Raw genomic sequence first — 16,826 nt, 5'->3', positions numbered from 1 at the left:
GGAAGAAAATGATGGGTTATGGAGGTTCAAGGGTAGGATCATTGTGCCGGATGTTGGCACTTTGAGGCAAGATATTTTAAAGGAGGCACACAAAAGCGGATTCTCCATTCACCCGGGAAGTACTAAGATGTACCATGATTTAAAGGCGATGTTTTGGTGGCCGGGTATGAAGAATGATGTGGCGGAATATGTTTCAAGGTGCTTAACTTGTCAAAAGGTAAAGATTGAACATTAAAGACCTTCCGGGATGTTGCAACCTTTAGAGATTCCACAATGGAAGTGGAAAAGTATTACAATGGACTTTGTGTCAGGATTGCCAAGGACTAGGGCTGGTTTGGATGCTATCTGGGTGATTGTGGACCGACTGACGAAGTCAGCTCACTTTTTACCCATTCGTATGACTTACACCCTTGAGGAGCTAGCACGGTTATACATAAAGGAGATTGTGAGACTTCATGGTGTACCTGCTACTATAATCTCTGATAGAGATCCTCGTTTCACTTCAAGATTTTGGGGTGCATTTCAGAAAGCTTTTGGAACCCGACTAAGCTTGAGCACGGCTTACCATCCTCAAATAGATGGTCAATCCGAGAGGACGATCCAAACACTAGAGGATATGTTGAGAGCTTGTGTTTTAGACCAACCGGCGAGTTGGGATCGGCATATGCCATTAGTGAAGTTTGCATACAATAATAGTTACCATGCGAGCATCGGAATGGCTCCGTATGAGGCCTTGTATGGGAGAAAATGTCAATCTCCACTATGTTGGTATGAAGCTGGAGAGAAAGGCTTGTTGGGGCCAGAAATGATAGCTGAGACCACTGAACAAGTCAAGAAAATCCGAGATAGGATGCTTATGGCGCAGAGTCGTCAAAAGAGTTATGCCGATCAGAGGCGAAAGCCCTTAGAATTTGAGGAAGGAGACCATGTTTTCCTTAAGGTTACTCCGACCACGGGAGTAGGTAGGGCGATTAAAGCAAAGAAGTTGAATCCTCGATACTGGTCCATTTCAAATCCTGGAGAGGGTTGGTGATGAGCGGATAATTTATACGCTTTTTGGCATTGTTTTTTGGTAGTTTTTAGTAAGTTCAAGCTACTTTTAGGGATGTTTTCATTAGTTTTTATGTTAAATTCACATTTCTGGACTTTACTATGAGTTTGTGTGTTTTTTTGTAATTTCAGGTAATTTCTGGCTGAAAAGAGGGACTTGAGCAAAACTCTGAAAAAGGCTGACAAAAAGACTGCTGATGCTGTTGGAATCTGATTTCCCTGCACTCAAAATGGATTTTCTGGAGCTACAGAAATCCAAATGGCGCGCTCTCAACGGCTTTGGAAAGTAGACATCCAGAGCTTTCCAGAAATATATAATAGTCCATACTTTATTCGGAAATTGACGATGTAAAGTGGCGCTCAACACCAAGCACATGCTGCTGTCTGGAGTTAAACGCCAGAAACATGTCATAACCCGGAGTTGAACGCCAGAAACACGCTATAACTCGGCGTTCAACTCCAAGAAAAGCCTCAGCTCGTGGATAGATCAAGCTCAGCCCAAGCATACACCAAGTGGGCCCCGGAAGTAGATTTATGCATCAATTACTTACTCATGTAAACCCTAGTAGCTAGTCTAGTATATATAGGACTTTTAACTATTGTATTAGACGTCTTTTGACCACGTTTCATCTTTGGTCTCAGTTTTGTTTTATTCTTCATCTTAAGAGGCTTTTGATCACGTTTTAGGGGGCTGGCCATTCGGCCATGCCTGAACCTTTCACTTATGTATTTTCAACGGTGGAGTTTCTGCACACCATAGATTAAGGGTGTGGAGCTCTGCTGTACCTCAAATTTCAATACAATTACCATTACTTTCTATTCAATTCTCTTTTATTCTTATTCCAAGATAGACGTTACACTTCAACTTGATGAATGTGATGATCCGTGACACTCATCATCATTCTCACCTATGAACGCGCGTGACTGACAACCACTTCCGTTCAACTTTAGGCCGGGCGCATATCTCTTAGATTTTCCAACAGAATCTTCATGGTATAAGCTAGATGGATGGTGGCATTCATGGGGATCCGGAAAGTCTAACTTTGTCTGTGGTATTCCGAGTAGGATTCCGGTATTGAATGACTGTGACGAGCTTCAAACTCCTGAAGGCTGGGCGTTAGTGACAGACGCAAAAGAATCAAGGGATTCTATTCCAACCTGATTGAGAACTGATAGATGATTAGCCGTGCTGTGACAGAGCATTTGGACCATTTTTACTGAGAGGATGGGATGTAGCCATCGGCAAGGGTGATGCCTCCAGACGATTAGCCATGCAATGACAGCGCATAGGACCATTTTTCCGAGAGGATGAAAAGTAGCCATTGACGACAGTGATGCCCTACATACAGCTTGCCATGGAAAGGAGTAAGAAGAATTGGATGAACGTAATAAGAAAGTAGAGATTCAAGAGGAACACAGCATCCCCATAAGCCTATCTAAAATTCCCACTATTGATTTACATAAGTATTTCTATCCTATTTTATTTTTTGTTTATTATTAATTTTTGAACTCATCATAAACCAATTTAATCTGCCTAACTGAGATTTACAAGGTGACCATAGCTTGCTTCATACCAACAATCTCTGTGGGATCGACCCTTACTCACGTAAGGTATTACTTGGATGACCCAGTACACTTGCTGGTTAAGTTGAACGGAGTTGTGGAAAGAAAGTGCTGAGTTAATTTTTTTATGCACATGCCAAAGAGCCATTATTGTTGATCACAATTTCGTCCACCAAGTTTTTGGCGCCGTTGCCGGGGATTGTTCGAGTTTGGACAACTGACGGTTCATCTTGTTGCTCAGATTAGGTAATTTTCTTTTCAAAAATTTTTCAAAAATCTTTTTCAAAATTTTTCTTTTATTTTTCATTTTTCCAAACTTTATTTTCGAAAAAAAATTAATAAAAATCCAAAAAAATCATAAAATTATAAAAATAAAAAATATTTTGTGCTTCTTGTTTGAGTCTTGAGTCAACTTTGAAGTTTGGTGTCAATTGCATGTTTTTAAAATTTATGCATTATTTTTTTCGAAAATTCCATGCATTCATAGTGTTCTTCATGATCTTCAAGTTGTTATTGACAAGTCTTCTTGTTTGATCTTGATGTTTTCTTGCTTTGTGTTGTTTGTTGTTTTTCGTATGCATTTTTCATTTGTTAGAGTCCATGCATTAAAGATTTCTAAGTTTGGTGTCTTGCATGTTTTCTTTGCATCAAAAATTTTCCAAAAATATGTTCTTGATGTTCATCATGATCTTCAAAGTGTTCTTGGTGTTCATCTTGACATTCATAGTGTTCTTGCATGCATCATGTGTTTTGATCCAAAATTTTCATGTTTTGGGTCATAATTGTGTTTTTCTCTCTCATAATTAAAAATTCAAAAATAAAAAATATATCTTTTCCTTTTTTCTCTCCAAATTTTCGAAATTTTGGGTTGACTTGGTCAAAAATTTTTAAAATTAGTTGTTTCTTACAAGTCAAGTCAAATTTTCAAAAATTTAAAAATCTTATCTTTTCAAAATCTTTTTCAAAAATCGTATCTTTTCCAATTTTTCCTCTTTTTCGAAAATTTCAAAAAATCTTTTTCAAAATATTTTCAAAATCTTTTTCTTATCTTTATATCATATTTTCAAAGATTCACTAATAATTAATGTGATTGATTCAAAAATTTGAAGTTTGTTACTTTCTTGTTAAGAAAGGTTCAATCTTTAAGTTCTAGAATCTTATCTTGTAGTTTCTTGTTAGTGAAGTAAGTAATTTCAAATTTTTGAATTAAATCTTTTTATCTTTTATCTTATCTTTTTCAAAAAAAAATTTATCTTTTTCAAAATTTGATTTTAAAATATCTTATTTAACTTCTTATCTTCTTATCTTTTTAAAATTTGATTTTAATATCTTTTTCAACTAACTCTTTGACTTTGTGTTTGTTTCTTATCTTTTTCAAAACCACCTAACTACTTTTCCCTCTCTAATTTTCGAAAATATCTCATCCCTTTTTCAAAAATTCTTTTTAATTGTTTTAAATTTTAATTTTAATCTTATCTTATCTTTAATTTTCGAAAATATTAAACTCTTTTTCAAAATTATTTTCGAAATTTTCCCTCTCTCTTCTTACTCTCTTTAATTATTTATTTACTAACACTTCTCTTCACCTCCCCTATCCTTACTCTTTATACAGACTATTCATTCTTCTTCACTCTTCTCCCCTTTCTTTTTCTACTAACATAAAAGAATCTCTATACTGTGACATAGAGGATTCCTCTTCTTTTCTTGTTTTCTTCTCTTTCATATGAGCAGGAACAAGGAAAAAGGCACTCTTGTTGAAATTGATCCAGAACCTGAAAGGACTCTGAAGAGAAAATTAAGAGACGCTAAGTTACAACAATCTAAAGGTAACCTTTCAGAAACATTAGAACAAGAGAAGGAGATGGCAGCCGAAAATAATAATAATGCAAGGAGAATGCTTGGTGACTTCACAAAGCCAACGTCCAAATTTGATGGAAGAAGCATCTCCATTCCTGCCATTGGAGCCAATAATTTTGAGCTTAAGCCTCAACTAGTTGCTTTAATGCAACAGAACTGCAAGTTTTATGGACTTTCGTCTAAAGATCCTTACCAGTTTTTAACTGAGTTCTTGCAGATTTGTGAGACTATTAAGACGAATGGAGTTGATCCTGAAGTCTACAGACTCATGCTTTTCCCTTTTGCTGTAAGAGACAGAGCTAGAATATGGTTGGATTCACAACCTAAGGATAGCCTGGACTCTTGGAATACGCTGGTCACGGCTTTCTTGGATAAATTCTTTCCTCCTCAAAAGCTGAGCAAGCTTAGAGTGGATGTTCAGACCTTCAAACAGAAAGATGGTGAATCCCTCTATGAAGCTTGGGAAAGATACAAGCAGCTGACCAAAAGGTGTCCATCTGACATGTTTTCAGAATGGACCATATTAGATATATTCTATTATGGTCTATCTGAGTTTTTGAAAATGTCATTGGACCATTCTGCAGGTGGATCTATTCACCTAAAGAAAACGCCTGAAGAGGCTCAAGAACTCATTGACATGGTTGCAAATAACCAATTTATATACACTTCTGAGAGGAATTCCGTGAATAATGGGATACCTCAGAAGAAAGGAGTTCTTGAAATTGATGTTCTGAATGCCATATTGGCTCAGAACAAAGTGTTGACTCAGCAAGTCAACATGATCTCTCAAAGTCTGAATGGATGGCAAAATGCATCCAACAGTACTAAAGTGGCAGCTTCTGAAGAAGCTTATGATCCTGAGAACCCTGCAATTGCAGAGGTTAATTACATGGGTGAACCTTATGGAAACACCTATAATTCATCATGGAGAAATCATCCAAATTTCTCATGGAAGGATCAACAGAAGCCTCAACAAGGCTTTAACAATGGTGGACGCAATAGGCTGAGCAATAGCAAGCCTTTTCCATCATCTTCTCAGCAACAGACAGAGAATTCTGAACAAAGCACTTCTAATTTAGCCAATCTAGTCTCTGATCTGTCAAAAGCCACTTTCAATTTCATGAGTGAAACAAGATCCTCCATCAGAAATCTGGAGGCACAAGTGGGCCAGCTGAGTAAGAAAGTCATTGAAACTCCTCCCAGTATTCTCCCAAGCAATACAGAAGAGAATCCAAAAGGAGAGTGCAAGGCCATTGATGTGATCAATATGGCCGAATGCACAAGGGAGGAGAAGGACGAAAATCCTAGTGAGGAAGACCTCCTAGGACGTCTCTCAAGCAAGAAGGAGTTTCCCATTAAGGATCCAAAGGAATCTGAGGCTCATATAGAGACCATAGAGATTCCATTAAATCTCCTTTTGCCATTCATGAGCTCTGAAGACTATTCTTCCTCTGAGGAGGATGAAGATGTGACTGGAGAGCAAGTTGCTGAATATTTAGGGGCTATCATGAAGCTGAATGCCAAGTTGTTTGGTAATGAGACTTGGGAAAGTGAACCTCCCTTGCTCATTAGTGAACTAGATACCTGGATTCAATAAATTTTACCTCAAAAGAGACAAGATCCTGGCAAGTTCTTAATACCTTGTACCATAGGCACCATGACCTTTGAAAAAGCTCTATGTGATCTGGGGTCAGGGATAAATCTTATGCCACTCTCTGTAATGGAGAAGCTGGGGATCATTGAGGTACAACCTGCCTTGTTCTCATTACAATTGGCAAACAAATCATTGAGATAGGCTTATGGAATAGTAGAGGACGTGTTAGTAAAGGTAGAAGGCCTTTACATCCCTGCTGATTTCATAATCTTAGACACTAGGAAGGAAGAGGATGAATGCATCATCCTTGGAAGACCTTTCCTAGCCACAGCAGGAGCTGTGATAGATGTCAACAGAGGTGAATTAGTCCTTCAATTGAATGGGGACTACCTTGTGTTTAAAGCACATGGCCATCCCTCTGTGACAAAAGAGAGTAAGCATGAAGAGCTTCTCTCAGTTCAGAGTCAAGAAGAGCCCCCACAGTCAAACTCTAAGTTTGGTGTTGGGAGGCCACAACCAAACTCTAAGTTTGGTGTTAAGACCCCATATCCAAACTCTGAGTTTGGTGTTGGGACTATACAACATTGACCTGATCACCTTGTAGCTCCATGAGAGCCCACTGTCAAGCTATTGACATTAAAGAAGCGCTTGTTGGGAGGCAACCTAATTTTATTTATCTAATTTTTATTTTATTGTATTTTATTGTTATTTGTGTTTTATTAGGTACATGATCATGTGGAGTCACGAAAAAAATATAAAAATTAAAAACAGAATCAAAAATAGCAGAAGAAAATCACACCTTGGAGGAAGGACAGACTGGCGTTCAACGCCAGTAAGGAGCATCTGGCTAGTGTTCAACGCCAGAACAGTGCATGAATCTGGCGCTGAACGCCAAAAACAAGAAACATTCTTGTGTTTGAACGCCAGGAATGTGCCTTGAGAAACGCTGGCGCTGAACGCCAGTAACAAGCATGGAACTGGCGTTCAACGCCAGAAACATGCTACATATGGGCGTTGAACGCCCAGAACATGCTTTACATGGGCGTTGAACGCCCAGAACGTGCATCACCTCGGCGTTTAAATGCCAGAACAGTATGCAAAGGCATTTTACATGCCTATTTGGTGCAGGGATGGAATTCCTTGACACCTCAGGACCTGTGGACCCCACAGGATCACCTCAGGATCTGTGGATCCCACAGGATCCCCACCTAACATATTCCCACCTTACCTCCTAATCCTATTAACACTCTTCCCCATGTCACATTTCCCAAAACCCTTCACCAATCACCTCAATCTCTCTTTCCCATCACCTCCTCACCACTCACATCCATTCACTCTTCCCCATAAACCCCACCTACCTTTGAGAAGAGGATGGGAAGTCCTAACCAATCCCATGCAACAAGTCATAATCTTAATGGTTCAAGAGTTCTATGCCAATGCATGGATCACTAGGAACCATGATCAAAGTATGAACCCGAGTCCAAAGAATTATCTCACAATGGTTCGGGGGAAATACTTAGATTTTAGTCCGGAGAATGTAAGATTGGCGTTCCACTTGCCCATGATGCAAGAAGATGTACGCCCCTACACTAGAAGGGTCAACTTTAATCAAAGGTTGGACCAAGTCCTTATGGACATATGTGTGGAAGGATCTCAATGGAAAAGAGACTCCAAAGGCAAGCCAGTCCAACTAAGAAGACTGGACCTCAAGCCGTGGCTAGAGGATGGTTGGAGTTCATTCAATGCTCCATCATTCCCACTAGCAACCGATCTGAAGTTACTGTGGATCGGGCCATCATGATTCATAGCATCATGATTGGAGAGGAAGTAGAAGTTCATGAAGTCATCTCCAATGAATTCTACAAAATAGCCAAAAAGCCCTCCACCATGGCAAGGCTAGCTTTTCCTCACCTTATTTGCCATCTATGTTACTCAGCTGGAGTTATCATAGAAGGAGACATCTCCATTGAAGAGGATAAGCCCATCACCAAGAAGAGGATGGAGCAAGCAAGAGAGACCCTCCACGGTTCTCAAGAGATGCATGAGGAAGCTCATCATCAAGAAATCCCTGAGATGCCTCAAGGGATGCACTTTCCTCCCAACAACTATTGGGAACAACTCAACACTTCCTTAGAAGATTTAAGCCACAATGTGGAACAATTAAGGGTGGAACATCATGAGCACTCCATCATTCTCCATGAAATAAGAGAAGATCAAAGAGCAATGAGAGAGGAGCAACAAAAGCAAGGAAGGGACATAGAAGAGCTTAAGGACATTGTTGGTCCTTCAAGAAGAAGACGCCACTAAGGTGGATTCATTCCTTGTTCTTATTTCTTTCTGTTTTTCAGTTTCTATGTTATGTTTATCTATATTTTGTGTCTCTACTTCATGATCATTAGTATGTTGTAACCATGTCTTAAAGCTATGAATAAAATCCATTAATCCTTCACCTCTCTTAAATGAAATATGCTTTAATTCAAAAGAACAAGAAGTACATGAATTTCGAATTTATCCTTGAATTTAGTTTAATTATATTGATGTGGTGACAATACTTTTTGTTTTCTGAATGAATGCTTGAACAGTGCATATTTTTTATCTTGTTGTTTATGAATGTTAAAATTGTTGGCTCTTGAAAGAATGATGAACAAAGAGAATGTTATTGACAATCTGAAAAATCATGAAAATTGATTCTTGAAGCAAGAAAAAGCAAAAGCTTTCAAAAAAAAAAAGAGGTGGCGAAAAAAAATATAGAAAGAAAAAGAAAAAGCAAGCAGAAAAAGCCAATAGCCCTTAAAACCAAAAGGCAAGGGTAAAAAGGATCCAAAGCAAAAGAGTGTGCTTAAGAGCTCTGGACACCACTAACTGGGGACTCTAGCAAAGCTGAGTCACAATCTGAAAAGGTTCACCCAGTCATGTGTCTGTGGCATTTATATATCCGGTGGTAATACTGGAAAACAAAATGCTTAGGGCCACGGCCAAGACTCATAAGTAGCTGTGTTTAAGAATCAACATGCTTAACTAGGAAAGTCAATAACACTATCCAAAATTCTAAGTTCCTAAAGAAGCCAATCATTCTAAACTTCAAAGGAAAAAATGGGATGCCAAAACTGTTCAGAAGCAAAAAGCTACAAGTCCCGCTCATCTAATTAGAATTAATATTCATTGATACTTTGGAATTTATAGTATATTCTCTTCTTTTTATCCTAATTGATTTTCAGTTGCTTGGGGACAAGCAACAATTTAAGTTTGGTGTTGTGATGAGCGGATAATTTATACGCTTTTTGGCATTGTTTTTAGGTAGTTTTTAGTAAGTTCAAGCTACTTTTAGGGATGTTTTCATTAGTTTTTATGTTAAATTCATATTTCTGGACTTTACTATGAGTTTGTGTGTTTTTCTATAATTTCAGGTAATTTCTGGCTGAAATTGAGGGACTTGAGCAAAACTCTGAAAAAGGCTGACAAAAAGACTGCTGATGCTGTTGGAATCTGACCTCCCTGCACTCAAAATGGATTTTCTGGAGCTGAAAAACTCCAAATGGCGCGCTCTCAATGGCGTTGGAAAGTAGACATCTAGAGCTTTCCAGCAATATATAATAGTTCATACTTTATTCGGAAATTGACGACGTAAAGTGGCGCTCAACGCCAAGTACATGCTGCTGTCTGGAGTTAAACGCCAGAAACACGTCATAACCCGGAGTTGAACGCCAGAAACACGCTATAACTCGGCGTTCAACTCCAGGAAAAGCCTCAGCTCGTGGATAGATCAAGCTCAGCCCAAGCATACACCAAGTGGGCCCCGAAAGTGGATTTATGCATCAATTACTTACTCATGTAAACCCTAGTAGCTAGTCTAGTATATATAGGACTTTTAACTATTGTATTAGACGTCTTTTGACCACGTTTCATCTTTGGTCTCAGTTTTGTTTTATTCTTCATCTTAAGAGGCTATTGATCACGTTTTAGGGTGCTGGCCATTCGGCCATGCCTGAACCTTTCACTTATGTATTTTCAACGGTGGAGTTTCTGCACACCATAGATTAAGGGTGTGGAGCTCTGCTGTACCTCAAATTTCAATACAATTACCATTACTTTCTATTCAATTCTCTTTTATTCTTATTCCAAGATATACGTTGCACTTCAACTTGATGAATATGATGATCCGTGACACTCATCATCAATCTCACCTATGAACGCGCGTGACTGACAACCACTTCCGTTCTACTTTAGGCCGGGCGCATATCTCTTAGATTCCCCAACAGAATCTTCGTGGTATAAGCTAGATGGATGGCGGCATTCATGGGGATCCGAAAAGTCTAACCTTGTCTGTGGTATTCCGAGTAGGATTCCGGTATTGAATGATTGTGACGAGCTTCAAACTCCTGAAGGCTGGGCGTTAGTGACAGACGCAAAAGAATCAAGGGATTCTATTCCAACCTGATTGAGAACTGACAGATCATTAGTCGTGCTGTGACAGAGCATTTGGACCATTTTCACTGAGAGGATGGGATGTAGCCATCGGCAAGGGTGATGCCTCTAGACGATTAGCCATGCAGTGACAGCGCATAGGACCATTTTCCCAAGAGGATGAAAAGTAGCCATTGACGACGGTGATGCCCTACATACAGCTTGCCATGGAAAGGAGTAAAAAGAATTGGATGAACGTAATAAGAAAGTAGAGATTCAAGAGGAGCACAGCATCCCCATAAGCCTATCTGAAATTCCCACTATTGATTTACATAAGTATTTCTATCCTATTTTATTTTCTGTTTATTATTAATTTTCGAACTCATCATAAACCAATTTAATCTGCCTAACTGAGATTTACAAGGTGACCATAGCTTACTTCATACCAACAATCTCTGTGAGATCGACCCTTACTCACGTAAGGTATTACTTGGATGACCCAGTACACTTGCTGGTTAAGTTGAACGGAGTTGTGGAAAGAAAGTGCTGAGTTAATTTTTTTATGCACATGCCAAAGAGCCATTATTGTTGATCACAATTTCGTCCACCAAGTTTTTGGCGCCGTTGCCGGGGATTGTTCGAGTTTGGACAACTGACGGTTCATCTTGTTGCTCAGATTAGGTAATTTTCTTTTCAAAAATTTTTCAAAAATCTTTTTAAAAATTTTTCTTTTATTTTTCATTTTTCCAAACTTTATTTTCGAAAAAAAATTAATAAAAATCCAAAAAAATCATAAAATTATAAAAATAAAAAATATTTTGTGCTTCTTGTTTGAGTCTTGAGTCAACTTTGAAGTTTGGTGTCAATTGCATGTTTTTAAAATTTATGCATTATTTTTTTCGAAAATTTCATGCATTCATAGTGTTCTTCATGATCTTCAAGTTGTTCTTGACAAGTCTTCTTGTTTGATCTTGATGTTTTCTTGCTTTGTGTTGTTTGTTGTTTTTCATATGCATTTTTCGTTTGTTAGAGTCCATGCATTAAAGATTTCTAAGTTTGGTGTCTTGCATGTTTTCTTTGCATCAAAAATTTTCCAAAAATATGTTCTTGATGTTCATCATGATCTTCAAAGTGTTCTTGGTGTTCATCTTGACATTCATAGTGTTCTTGCATGCATCATGTGTTTTGATCCAAAATTTTCATATTTTGGGTCATAATTGTGTTTTTCTCTCTCATAATTAAAAATTCAAAAATAAAAAATATATCCTTTTCCTTTTTTCTCTCCAAATTTTCGAAATTTTGGGTTGACTTGGTCAAAAATTTTTAAAATTAGTTGTTTCTTACAAGTCAAGTCAAATTTTCAAAAATTTAAAAATCTTATCTTTTCAAAATCTTTTTCAAAAATCATATCTTTTCCAATTTTTCCTCTTTTTCGAAAATTTCAAAAAATCTTTTTCAAAATATTTTTAAAATCTTTTTCTTATCTTTATATCATATTTTCGAAGATTCACTAATAATTAATGTGATTGATTCAAAAATTTGAAGTTTGTTACTTTCTTGTTAAGAAAGGTTCAATCTTTAAGTTCTAGAATCTTATCTTGTAGTTTCTTGTTAGTGAAGTAAGTAATTTCAAATTTTTGAATTAAATCTTTTTATCTTTTATCTTATCTTTTTCAAAAAAAAATTTATCTTTTTCAAAATTTGATTTTAAAATATCTTATTTAACTTCTTATCTTCTTATCTTTTTAAAATTTGATTTTAATATCTTTTTCAACTAACTCTTTGACTTTGTGTTTGTTTCTTATCTTTTTCAAAACCACCTAACTACTTTTCCCTCTCTAATTTTTGTAAATATCTCATCCCTTTTTCAAACATTCTTTTTAATTGTTTTAAATTTTAATTTTAATCTTATCTTATCTTAAATTTTCGAAAATATTAAACTCTTTTTCAAAATTATTTTCGAAATTTTCCCTCTCTCTTCTTACTCTCTTTAATTATTTATTTACTAACACTTCTCTTCACCTCCCCTATCCTTACTCTTTATACAGACTATTCATTCTTCTTCACTCTTCTCCCCTTTCTTTTTCTACTAACATAAAGGAATCTCTATACTGTGACATAGATGATTCCTCTTCTTTTCTTGTTTTCTTCTCTTTCATATGAGCAGGAACAAGGAAAAAGGCACTCTTGTTGAAATTGATCCAGAACCTGAAAGGACTCTGAAGAGAAAATTAAGAGAAGCTAAGTTACAACAATCTAAAGGTAACCTTTCAGAAACATTAGAACAAGAGAAGGAGATGGCAGCCGAAAATAATAATAATGCAAGGAGAATGCTTGGTGACTTCACAAAGCCAACGTCCAAATTTGATGGAAGAAGCATCTCCATTCCTGCCATTGGAGCCAATAATTTTGAGCTTAAGCCTCAACTAGTTGCTTTAATGCAACAGAACTGCAAGTTTTATGGACTTTCGTCTAAAGATCCTTACCAGTTTTTAACTGAGTTCTTGCAGATTTGTGAGACTATTAAGACGAATGGAGTTGATCCTGAAGTCTACAGACTCATGCTTTTCCCTTTTGCTGTAAGAGACAGAGCTAGAATATGGTTGGATTCACAACCTAAGGATAGCCTGGACTCTTGGAATACGCTGGTCACGGCTTTCTTGGATAAATTCTTTCCTCCTCAAAAGCTGAGCAAGCTTAGAGTGGATGTTCAGACCTTCAAACAGAAAGATGGTGAATCCCTCTATGAAGCTTGGGAAAGATACAAGCAGCTGACCAAAAGGTGTCCATCTGACATGTTTTCAGAATGGACCATATTAGATATATTCTATTATGGTTTATCTGAGTTTTTGAAAATGTCATTGGACCATTCTGCAGGTGGATCTATTCACCTAAAGAAAACGCCTGAAGAGGCTCAAGAACTCATTGACATGGTTGCAAATAACCAATTTATATACACTTCTGAGAGGAATTCCGTGAATAATGGGATACCTCAGAAGAAAGGAGTTCTTGAAATTGATGTTCTGAATGCCATATTGGCTCAGAACAAAGTGTTGACTCAGCAAGTCAACATGATCTCTCAAAGTCTGAATGGATGGCAAAATGCATCCAACAGTACTAAAGTGGCAGCTTCTGAAGAAGCTTATGATCCTGAGAACCCTGCAATTGCAGAGGTTAATTACATGGGTGAACCTTATGGAAACACCTATAATTCATCATGGAGAAATCATCCAAATTTCTCATGGAAGGATCAACAGAAGCCTCAACAAGGCTTTAACAATGGTGGACGCAATAGGCTGAGCAATAGCAAGCCTTTTCCATCATCTTCTCAGCAACAGACAGAGAATTCTGAACAAAGCACTTCTAATTTAGCCAATCTAGTCTCTGATCTGTCAAAAGCCACTTTCAATTTCATGAGTGAAACAAGATCCTCCATCAGAAATCTGGAGGCACAAGTGGGCCAGCTGAGTAAGAAAGTCATTGAAACTCCTCCCAGTATTCTCCCAAGCAATACAGAAGATAATACAAAAGGAGAGTGCAAGGCCATTGATGTGATCAATATGGCCGAATGCACAAGGGAGGAGAAGGACGAAAATCCTAGTGAGGAAGACCTCCTGGGACGTCTCTCAAGCAAGAAGGAGTTTTCCATTAAGGATCCAAAGGAATCTGAGGCTCATATAGAGACCATAGAGATTCCATTAAATCTCCTTCTGCCATTCATGAGCTTTGAAGACTATTCTTCCTCTGAGGAGGATGAAGATGTGACTGGAGAGCAAGTTGCTGAATATTTAGGGGCTATCATGAAGCTGAATGCCAAGTTGTTTGGTAATGAGACTTGGGAAAGTAAACCTTCCTTGCTCATTAGTGAACTAAATACCTGGATTCAGCAAATTTTACCTCAAAAGAGACAAGATCCTGGCAAGTTCTTAATACCTTGTACCATAGGCACCATGACCTTTGAAAAAGCTCTATATGATCTGGGGTCAGGGATAAATCTTATGCCACTCTCTGTAATAGAGAAGCTGGGGATCATTGAGGTACAACCTGCCTTGTTCTCATTACAATTGGTAGACAAATCATTGAGACAAACTTATGGAATAGTAGAGGACGTGTTAGTAAAGGTAGAAGGCCTTTACATCCCTGCTGATTTCATAATTTTAGACACTAGGAAGGAAGAGGATGAATGCATCATCCTTGGAAGACCTTTCCTAGCCACAGCAGGAGCTGTGATAGATGTCAACAGAGGTGAATTAGTCCTTCAATTGAATGGGGACTACCTTGTGTTTAAAGCACATGGCCATCCCTCTATGACAAAAGAGAGTAAGCATGAAGAGCTTCTCTCAGTTCAGAGTCAAGAAGAGCCCCAACAGTCAAACTCTAAGTTTGGTGTTGGGAGGCCACAACCAAACTCTAAGTTTGGTGTTAAGACCCCATATCCAAACTCTGAGTTTGGTGTTGGGACTATACAATATTGACCTGATCACCTTGTGGCTCCATGAGAGCCCACTGTCAAGCTATTGACATTAAAGAAGCGCTTATTGGGAGGCAACCCAATTTTATTTATCTAATTTTTATTTTATTGTATTTTATTGTTATTTTGTGTTTTATTAGGTACATGATCATGTGGAGTCATGAAAAAAATATAAAAATTAAAAACAGAATCAAAAATAGCAAAAGAAAAATCACACCCTGGAGGAAGGACAGACTGGCATTCAACGCCAGTAAGGAGCATCTGGCTGGCGTTCAACGCCAGAACAGAGCATGAATCTGGCGCTGAACGCCAGAAACAAGCAACATTCTGGCATTTGAACGCCAGGAATGTGCCTTGAGAAAAGCTGGCGCTGAACGCCAGTAACAAGCATGGAACTGGCGTTCAACGCCAGAAACATGCTACATATGGGCGTTGAACGCCCAGAACATGCTTTACATGGGCGTTGAACACCCAGAACGTACATCACCTCGGCGTTTAAATGCCAGAACGGTATGCAAAGGCATTTTACATGCCTATTTGGTGCAGGGATGGAATTCCTTGACACCTCAGGACCTGTGGACCCCACAGGATCACCTCAGGATCTGTGGACCCCACAGGATCCCTACCTAACATATTCCCACCTTACCTCCTAATCCTATTAACACTCTTCCCCATGTCACATTTCCCAAAACCCTTCACCAATCACCTCAATTTATCTTTCCCATCACCTCCTCACCACTCACATCCATCCACTCTTCCCCATAAACCCCACCTACCTTTAAGAAGAGGTTAGGAAGTCCTAACCAATCTCATGCAACAAGTCGGAATCTTAATGGTTCAAGAGTTCTATGCCAATACATGGATCACTAGGAACCATGATCAAAGTATAACCCGAGTCCAAAGAATTATCTCACAATGGTTCGGGGGAAATACTTAGATTTTAGTCCGGAGAATGTGAGATTGGCTTTCCACTTGCCCATGATGCAAGAAGATGTACGCCCCTACACTAGAAGGGTCAACTTTAATCAAAGGTTGGACCAAGTCCTTATGGACATATGTGTGGAAGGAGCTCAATGGAAAAGAGACTCCAAAAAGGCAAGCCAGTCCAACTAAGAAGACTGGACCTCAAGCCTGTGGCTAGAGGATGGTTGGAGTTCATTCAACGCTCCATCATTCCCACTAGCAACCGATCTGAAGTTACTGTGGATCGGGCCATCATGATTCATAGCATCATGATTGGAGAGGAAGTAGAAGTTCATGAAGTCATCTCCAATAAATTCTACAAAATAGCTGAAAAGCCCTCCACCATGGCAAGGCTAGCTTTTCCTCACCTTATTTTCCATCTATGTTACTCAGCTGGAGTTATCATAGAAGGAGACATCTCCATTGAAGAGGATAAGCCCATCACCAAGAAGAGGATGGAGCAAGCAAGAGAGACCCTCCACGGTTCTCAAGAGATGCATGAGGAAGCTCATCATCAAGAAATCCCTGAGATGCCTCAAGGGATGCACTTTCCTCCCAACAACTATTGGGAACAACTCAACACTTCCTTAGAAGATTTAAGCCACAATGTGGAACAATTAAGGGTGGAACATCATGAGCACTCCATCATTCTCCATGAAATAAGAGAAGATCAAAGAGCAACGAGGGAGGAGCAACAAAAGCAAGGAAGGGACATAGAAGAGCTTAAGGACATTGTTGGTCCTTCAAGAAGAAGACGCCACTAAGGTGGATTCATTCCTTGTTCTTATTTCTTTCTGTTTTTCGGTTTCTATGTTATGTTTATCTATATTTTGTGTCTCTACTTCATGATCATTAGTATGTAGTAACCATGTCTTAAAGCTATGAATAAAATCCATTAATCCTTCACCTCTCTTAAATGAAATA

General features: G+C 38.3%; 2 non-coding genes across 2 annotated transcripts; both read right to left on the bottom strand.

Annotated features, from left to right (window-relative positions):
* Positions 1 to 4,870: 4,870 nt before the first annotated feature.
* Positions 4,871 to 4,974, bottom strand: LOC112798760 (small nucleolar RNA R71). Its single transcript, XR_003200357.1, has one exon. It is a non-coding gene; the product is annotated as a small nucleolar RNA R71 (small nucleolar RNA).
* An 8,187-nt stretch (positions 4,975 to 13,161) lies between these two features.
* On the bottom strand, positions 13,162 to 13,265 carry LOC112798759 (small nucleolar RNA R71). Its single transcript, XR_003200356.1, has one exon. It is a non-coding gene; the product is annotated as a small nucleolar RNA R71 (small nucleolar RNA).
* Between the last annotated feature and the right edge of the window lie 3,561 nt (positions 13,266 to 16,826).

Source organism: Arachis hypogaea, chromosome 4, assembly GCF_003086295.3.
Source record: "Arachis hypogaea cultivar Tifrunner chromosome 4, arahy.Tifrunner.gnm2.J5K5, whole genome shotgun sequence".
In the NCBI taxonomy this organism is placed as follows: domain Eukaryota; kingdom Viridiplantae; phylum Streptophyta; class Magnoliopsida; order Fabales; family Fabaceae; genus Arachis; species Arachis hypogaea.
This window is presented reverse-complemented; position numbering and strand designations above follow the sequence as displayed.